Here is a 9,112-nt window from a genome sequence, read left to right as displayed (position 1 = left end):
TCCAAAATAGTATGGGCATCTCCTGGCCTTCTTCCGTGCCATATACCTTATAGGAGGGGGAGGAGGGGGTGAATTTCCCCATCCCTCTTTAGTCCGCCCCTCTGGTCAACTTGTCGACCACATCCTTATATGATGGTTCTTTTGCTCTGGGTTGCCATATCTTTGTTATTCCTCCGAGTTGTCCATAATAGTGTATTTGGTCATAGAATGACCAGTGCATGTAACAGCATAGTCCTTCTGGGTTGCACAAAACTCACTTCCCTTCCTGCACTAGTAACAAGACCCCTGAAACAACTCCCTCTACGATTATTTCTGTCAGGTAAACCTGTTAAACAATGCACTTGTCATGAATCAAAAACAGAAAGCTAGATCCAATAAACGAGCCAACATTTTTGTTAGATATATTGATGATGAAACCCTTGAAAAAGGGAATTCTTTCCCTCCCCAATCAAAAGCGTAACACCAGTATTCCTTGACGGATCAATCTAGTCCTGTCTGTGGCTCATTTAGTACCAAATAGGTCCCACACACTTTCACAACAAGTTAGCCAAGAAGAAGGCTGGTGTACAGCACGAATACATATTTATTACAAAATGTGAACATTTATATTTGTACATAATCACAGGTGATGCCACCTCACTCCGTGGCCCAAATCCTTTATTTCTGAATAATTATTTTTTTCCACAAATTGAAAACACAAGTTGGTTCAGGATAACACAGATCATAAACACTATAACTCCACAACATGTTCAGTCAAATCCGTTTGCCTGGGGTTCGCTTTTAATAGCATGTATCACCTTAAAACAGCTCCCTGTCTTTTTTTTTTCCCTGTGCACATGGAAATGCTAGCAATTTTGTTTAACTTAATCACACGGAAAACATATTTTAGCTGGTGCTTACTGGCAGTTTTATAGAACAACAAACATTTCAGATTAAACACTTTTATTTATATTTGAATTAAACATTTTTCTTTCACCAATATGCAAGGCAACATCTCCCTTCTCTCAGGAGCCACTTTGTCACTTTCAGTAGAAGGTGTGTTTTTAAATCAGTGACTCTGTTTAACTTTGGGACAACACTGTTCTGTCCCAAAACACAAACACCCAGGTATTCAGTTGATCATTTGGAACCCCACTGCTTTAAGGCAGGGTTCAGAGGAATGAGAAACAGTAGAGAATACATTTTTTTAATGCATACCTCCTTTTAGTTATTGTTGGGTTGGTAAAACTAAATAGGCATACCCAATTACTTCACACGCTATAGTTTTATCCACACAGGAAGCAATATTGTTAAGTTTGAATTTCAACAAAATCACCCGTGTAATTTGGCTATATGGGAATCAATTAAATTATTGTGAAGAGGGATGAGGAAATTCGCCCTTCCTCCCTCTCCTATAAGGTATATGACACGGAAGAAGCCCAGGCGATACCGTGAACGCCCATACTATTTTGGACCAATTCCTAGAGCTCCAATGATCGACAAGTATGTTGAGAGGTACCCACTCAGCCAGCCCTACAGACCAGGAGCACTGCAAATCTTCCGCAGAGTGGACGAGGGGCCCCAGGCTACAACTAAAGAGACTTCAATTGACAGTATTGATTAAAACACTGAGAAGCGATGTTGCTGACGTCATTAGGGACACCACGACTTAGCAGCGTTAGACAGGAAGCACACGTGCCATCCGCACATCGGGACAAAACCAAACACTGGAATACATGAAGAACACGAGCGTACTATAGTTAGAGGATGAATACATATACATATTGCTATTGCTTTTATTATTTTGTCATTAGCTTAATACAGCAACGCAGAAACAGCAAGAAGCAAGAGATCCTGAGTGAAGCTTGCAGATGCATACATGCAAATAACCTTATGGAACTGCGGGAACACCCATGGGACCTAACAGAGCCACGTGTGACTATCATATGGAGAATATAGAATAGCATGGACACTGTAGGAGCTGCATAATGGTCTAGGAAAATTACAATTGGCAACCAGTTTCTCAGCCAGATCTGAGCTGAGTTGAATTCAGGCTGGACAAGAGCAAACATATAAGACAGGACCCGCTGCAAAGGCCACCATATACGAGTGACATTCCATTCCCTGAACGACAGTAACACCAGCTGCAATAAATGCAAATAATTCTTCATTATTCAGAGCTGCGGAGATCCAAATCATGGTCTCCAAACACGTGACCCGGTCGACTCAGACAATGGAGAGAACCAGAGCTGAGAACGAAAGCTGATCTCACGCCGCCAAACAGAAGCTTGCAACAAAGATGCAACAATATGAGACAAGTGTTGCACGAAATGAACGGGCAGTCACATAGTCTATGGTGGGACACACGTTACAATGCAGACACATAGCCATTCTTATTACCTTGAACAGGTACACTAAAAACAAAGAACCTTTGTGGATCCCAGGCCGGGGTACATAAGCTCTAGACAACCGCAGTTCAGTATCATAGTGGTGGGTAGCAACGGGCAAGAACCAATGGTAAGACCGACCCTTACACTGCAACATTGTTAGAGATATTCATTTGGGGATGGACCAGGCCAGCCACCTGATATGCAAAAGCCAGTAAATTAACATGTATAGTGTCTGCTATAGGTGGACTATTACTCAGTACCCAATCCAATAGTGCAATAGGTTTTCTGGAGCGGGCCCAGGTTGTGATGTCACTATGACGCAACTTTAGGACAAAACGGGCCTGTGAGCCTCGATTCTTCTAACCTTGTATTGATCCCTGTTGGTTTTGCTGTAATAAACCAGGGAGCCTGTCCTAACAAGTTGGTAGCCAGAGTATGGTTGGTTGCACCATCCCGGCACCAGGTGACTCCTTCACCGCCGAACCTGTGAGGCTGAAGGACCCTCACATATTTTGAGAAAGACAGGAAAACGTGCACCCATTTAAAGGTCATCAGGAGCCCCTTAGAAATCACCCTGCCCGGGATCAGCGAGTTGTTCAAGCACAACATGAAGGGGACGCGAGCACCTTGACGGGAAGCTGGCAGCTGAGCAGTGCCAGCCCAGCATGAAACATAATTATTGATCCAGTCCGACAGCAACCGTGGGTGTGAGAGAGGGTACTGAGTAGTGTGGAGTATTGTTTAGTATTGTTTTGTAGTGTTATAGTATTGTTTAGTGCTGTTGTGGTGAGTAGGAACATGAGCAGCGGTAGAAGTCAATTTTCTTTGTTTAGCGCACATTTGGTCTTCGAGGTTAAAGATTCTGGTGAATAACCTAGACTACTGACTTAAAGGCTTAGATGACAAAAGTTATGTAAGTAAGGTATTCCTGTGGGTTGGGTGTTTTATCTTGGGTCATAGATGATGGTATCTACGAGAGGGTTAACAATGGAGCTAGCCTCGATTGCGGAAGGTGAGTCGGCTGGTTAAGTCTCCTGGTGAGGAGGATAGATGTGAGAAGGACAGGAAGTGAGATTAGAGTGCGAGGACAGAGAGAAAAGAAGAGAGGAGAAACTGGAGCGGGAAGACAGGGAGCAAAGAAGGGAAGAGGAGAAGGAACATTTAGAAAGGGATCAGTAAGAAAGAATAGAGAGGGATCTCAAGGAAAGGAAGAGAGCAGAAAGGGAGATGAGGGAGAAAAGGGAGAGAGAACTGGAGAATGCGGAGGGACAGAGAGAGATAGCAGAACAAGAGAAATGCAAGTTAGCAGAGAGAGAGCAGAGAAAGTTACAGTTGGCCAGATTGGCAACAGAACGAGTACGCATGGAGGAGGACGAACGAGCAATAAGGGCAGTGAAGCCACAGGCAGGAGAGGATAGGGAAAGGAATAAATGGGAGAGGACGGATGAACAGAACCAGACTGCACAAACTCACGAGGCAGGACCGTGACAGATGGAAGCAGAGCAGGCCTAGGGGTCTGGGCAGGAGGTAGCAAATATGATTTAGTGGACATCGATCTTAGCATGAAATCTAACACAGACTTCACATCAAGGAGACTAAGGTTGCTGATAATTTTTGTTGCAACATGGACACAGGATCCAACAACGATGACAAACACAGTGGGGATGAGAGGGGGAACAGGGCCAGTCACAGTCCACAGGGACAGACTGGTGGATGTCATTGGACAAGGAGAAGGAGGGGTCAATTCAGACAAGCAGACACAACAGACAAACAACCTTTGCACCACACACAACACATATGTCAATAGACTAAGGGATCTCCCAGGATGAAGGAGGGGCGGGACAGCCATAGCCTGCTTGAGAGGGTGATTGTCCAGAGCCTATGGCTATAACAGGAGAGTTCCCACATTGGAACCAACATATAAATGTACAGACATGGAGGACGAGAGGGGAACTTGACAAATCAGACTGTATTGAAGGACACCTGAGGAGGTGAAGGCATATTCACAGATGCCTTTATTAGAGAGAGGAGGGGTGAGACCTCACTACGTGTCTTGGAAGCACACAAAGAGAACGTAAAGTCTAGGTTACCATCATTGAGCACAGGAGCGGGAAAATGGATTTATGAGATGGAAAAGATGACAGCTGGTCACAGACTAGCAGTGGGTGACATCAAGTGATTATTAGTATCGATATTAGGAGATGCAGCTGATGACATATGGAAAAGGGCAAGGTTTCCAGGGGTGGCGACACAGAGCACAGCGCACGATGGGGCTCCATTTGCAAACTGCAGGGCAGCAGTGCGGCAAGCATTATGAACACAATAACCAGACACGTCAGACATTGGGGTGATTACATCATCGAATATGAGGGAATATAAAGATCCTGTGCAGTACATTCAGGAGAATCAAGAGCTTTGGCTCCTTGAAGCTTGAGAGCCTTGGGATAAAACAATATGTTTTTGGTCATGGGCATGTGTGAGGTCCTGTGGTCTGACAACAGCCCTCACTTCGCCAATTAACTATTTCAGCACATCACAAATTTGCCTTTGCGTACCACCCGCAAGAAAATGAGGTCTGTGAACGCTTGAATGGACTCCTAAAGGAGTGCATAACCAAAACTCAGCAGAACATCAAGAAAAACTGGCTCCATTGTTTACCTTTGGCCTTATTTGAATTGCACAATAAACCAGGGTCTGACCACCATTTAATACCCCATGAGGTGGTGACAGGATGGAACATGCATCTTCCCCTGGTTCCTCCCACAAGAGCATTGAAAGATTATGAGAAGAGTGCAGATGTGTTAGGACTGGAAATGTATGAGTACATTACTTCTCTGGTTTCTAGTGCTTCTTTTATCTCACGTCAGATACAGCAGATCCAAAGGGGCCCAGAAGACAGCAAAAACATCAACAGCAACGACACAAGACAAGACAATAAACTAAAGCATTCTGTGAATGTGGGAGATATTGTTCTCCTGTGCAACTTTGTGAGGCACTGGAATGCGCCTTGGTTCTCCACTCCTCACGTTGTTGAGGCCATAGCAGACAGAGTTGTTAAATTAGAAGAGAATTCCATCTGGTTCAAGACGTCAAGCCCTAGAAAGCAGTGGCCTCACATGGCAATAGAGTCTCACTGCCCCACAGGGCCAACATTCAGGATTTCAATGAACTACAAGTGCTCGTGGACCTCATCAAGTTCGGGAGACAAGGCCACCCTATGTTCGACGATCCCAAGCAGTAGAAGTGGCCACTGGAATACTTGTGCAGATTGAATGCTGAAACACTGTCTGTTTGTTATTTTTCCTTTCTGCACACACAGGTTGACACGCATGTTGTGAGAATTGTATAGGTTCTTATCCTGATGCGACCTCACATCCATCACCCCGAAAGATTTTCTAACCAGTTTTTGCACTCTATAAGGAGACTCAGACGCTTCAGAGCACGATCCCCTGCAGTGTATTATCTTGTCTTAGTAGAGTATTTGGCCCATGCACTCCCCCAACTTGAACACAGTGAATTCCCAGTGTTGGCTAAATTGAGAGACCCCTCAGTAAAAAAGGTCTCGGAGGAGGTTTTCACCTTTTAGTGAATATTTGGTTTGCAGGGCTGGAGGGTACTGATAAATACTAATACAGTAACAACTTCTTTTGCAAATTTCAGGCAGGCAACTTTATCAGCAGGCTGCAAGGATCAAGCATCGTAAGTGGGTATGAAAGAAACAATAAAGAACATTATTATCATGGTGTGTCTATTAATTCCCAGTTGCTTGATGGGATGTGTATTTTGGCAATTATATGTAGTCATTAGCACTACCGCTGTACCCTGTACTAACATTCCCCTGACCCAAGCAGGATGGAGGACCATGTCATGTGGATGAGAATAAACTGCTGATAAGGTAAGGTGAGGTAAGCGCAGTGTTGACACAGATATGAAGAGGGTTGACATGTATCTCACTGACACAGCACGAATATCTAACAACATGTTGTATTAACACATGATCAAAGTAGGTAATGAAACCACAGGGGAGAGCTGTTATGTCTGCTCATTGATCCTCTATGCCATGAGTGCCACTAGAATGTTCCTAACAACTGAAATACCAGCAGCAAAAGCACATTGCCTGATGTATCTCGCGATAGTGCAGACGAAAGGAAGATTGCAAGGGAAGACAGCAACATTGAGATGGATGTCCAAAGGGAGATTCCCATATGAAGATACTTATATAAAGACACTGGACATGATGAACAATTATTGGCAGCTAGATTAAGGTTTGCAGTATATAACTGTCAGACCTGAGAAAGGAGAAGCAAAGACTATTACACTGAAGAAATTGCCATGTCCCTGGACAAGAGTGAAGGAGAAAGGAGAAGAGCCTGGATGCGGGAACGGGCACAGATATTAGTTTATGGACGAGAGTACACTAACGATGGATGGCAAGGTGGAGTGGTGGGAAGCAAGGCACTGACACAAGCACAGTCATCAGTGAACAAGGTGCAGTAAGAAAATGACAAGTGCCTGAAGGAATGGGATGGGAGTGCAACATTGCTGACATGAGTAGAGAATGATATACATGCATTAGGTTTCCAAAAGACTGCTAGCAAAAAAATTATTTTACCCAAGTGGTGAAATAAATTCAATTCATTTTTGTGTTGAGTATCGTTTCATATCTCAGTTGTTTTAATACCTTTGTAGTTAAAGTGATCAGTCAGCCGTAAAAAGATGAAGGAAGAAGAAAATATTTTACATTTAATTTATTTCATACTGATAAAAAATTGTAGGAGAGACTTTTTTTAGAAAATATAATACAAGTGATTTAACAACAACAAGAAAGTTGTGTAAAATTACAAAAAATAAATAAAACTGTTGAAAAATAAACAGAAACATTACATGTTTGGATAGCGATAAACATTAACAACAAAAAACAATTTATGATGCTGTTTGTACAAATTGGATTATTTGAAAATGTTCAAAGTCCTTCAGAATCAAAGTATTCAAAGTCTTTCATAATCCTAATTACTGATGCAGGTTTGCCTACATAGAGGACAACAAATAGTAGTTGACTCTGGGTCAAGAGGCTCAGGTAACTTTTTTCTTTTCTGTTGACCTTTATTACGTTTCGGCGAGACCACCTGTCGGGCCCAAATTTCAAAAAATATGTACACCTTCCTCGGGGCAATTTATTTGGGGTAACAATCCCTGTGGGGGAGGCAAACACAGAAAAAGGAAAGAAAAGATGTGTCAAAAAATTGCGTACTGGCTGTCTTTTACTGCAAAGGATAATATTTGTGCATTAAATGCAAAATTAGAGGTTGACTACTTAATTCAAAAAAGCCTGAACAGATATAGGATTCTTACCACATTAGTTGGCAAAGAAAGAACAGGAGAAGTTTGTCCCAGACTAGAGAACCGCAGTTATCGGCATGTGCGGTCCAGCATTATTGAATACACATTATCCAAGGTTTTCAAAGTGAGAGAGAATACATTTTTCACCGTGGATATAGTAAATGCAGAAAATGACAAAAAATAGCCAATATATTGAGCATTTCGAGCTGGATTAATTCTGCCAGAGCGTACACATTCTCCTGACCTCTCAACCACCAACCTCTCAACCACCACACCTACCGCTAAGAAGCAGCTACCACAATAATCCCGCACCAGCTGCACACATACTCTGTGCGCACACGCACCTTTTGTCTCTCTTCACCCTCTCTACTGACTCGAACCTCGGTTCCCAAGGGCGTTCAACCTACCAGCGCCTTCAGACCATACCAATGATATATAAGGCGCTATATAAATGCAAAATACAATACAATACAATACAATTTAAGTCATCTGTATCATTTGAAATTGTTCTAGACCCATGGGTCAAAAAGTAATTTTAAAACGGGTTTATTACCGTACTATTTTCAGAATTCCATCTGTGTGTATTCAGCACGAAACAGTCCGGTTTGAAGCGCGATTCAAATGACTTGATCCGGATTGCATCTATGCTTTGTTTGGCCTGAAGTAATGTGGTTAAAACGGAATTCGAATTGCTTTGTGTTGTCTGTTAGTTATTGCAGCTTCGAATTTATTTTTTGTGACAAAAAAGGTTCTGAAAAATAATTAAGGAAAGGGAAAAGACATTTTTTAATGGTCATAATGACATAATCAGTACTTGCACAAAGACTCAAACCATTGCATAAATTAGTTACGGGAGACACGATTGAATCAGCAGAACTAACATTAAGGTTTTAGGTATACACAGCATTTTTTGCTTTTATAGCTTGTTTTAATGTGCTGAAGGTGGTTAAGAGAACCCTTTTCTGTGTTTGCCGCACAATGTTATGGACGACCCTTGCAGGAGATAGCATGGGACAGAGACGTCCGTGAAGTCATTCACAGCACGCTATACGAGTGTTGGAAGATTCTTAACTGCCTTTGGGGCTAATGTATGCCGATGCTTACCTTTCATTTTCCTTTCTGAGATGTGTAGAACAGCAATCAGCCAGCTTGCATCTACGTTCCAGCGAAGCATCCAGGAAGCCTGCTTCCTGACTAAAAAACGAAGCCTATTTTTAATAGGTTGCTCCTTTCCTATTTGGGGCGTGTACTTGCCATTGATTGGTTATTTGGATACTTCCTGGAATTACGTAGGGGTGTCACCTAGGTTACATGAAAACAATTCATCTATTGCGGTGGCCGCCATTTCTCGACGAAAATGTTTAAAATGGCAAGTGAACCTTTCTTCTTGACTGTGCATGCAT

General features: G+C 42.7%; 1 long non-coding RNA gene across 1 annotated transcript; it reads right to left on the bottom strand.

Annotated features, from left to right (window-relative positions):
- Positions 1–7,268: 7,268 nt before the first annotated feature.
- Positions 7,269–8,898, bottom strand: LOC138521148 (uncharacterized). The gene is made up of 3 exons (XR_011282954.1): positions 8,814–8,898; positions 8,263–8,460; positions 7,269–7,562 (listed from the first exon to the last, which is right to left on the bottom strand). It is a non-coding gene; the product is annotated as an uncharacterized lncRNA (long non-coding RNA).
- Between the last annotated feature and the right edge of the window lie 214 nt (positions 8,899–9,112).

This window comes from Ambystoma mexicanum, chromosome 1q, assembly GCF_040938575.1.
Source record: "Ambystoma mexicanum isolate Mex_15411 chromosome 1q, UKY_AmexF1_1, whole genome shotgun sequence".
NCBI lineage: Eukaryota > Metazoa > Chordata > Amphibia > Caudata > Ambystomatidae > Ambystoma > Ambystoma mexicanum.
This window is presented reverse-complemented; position numbering and strand designations above follow the sequence as displayed.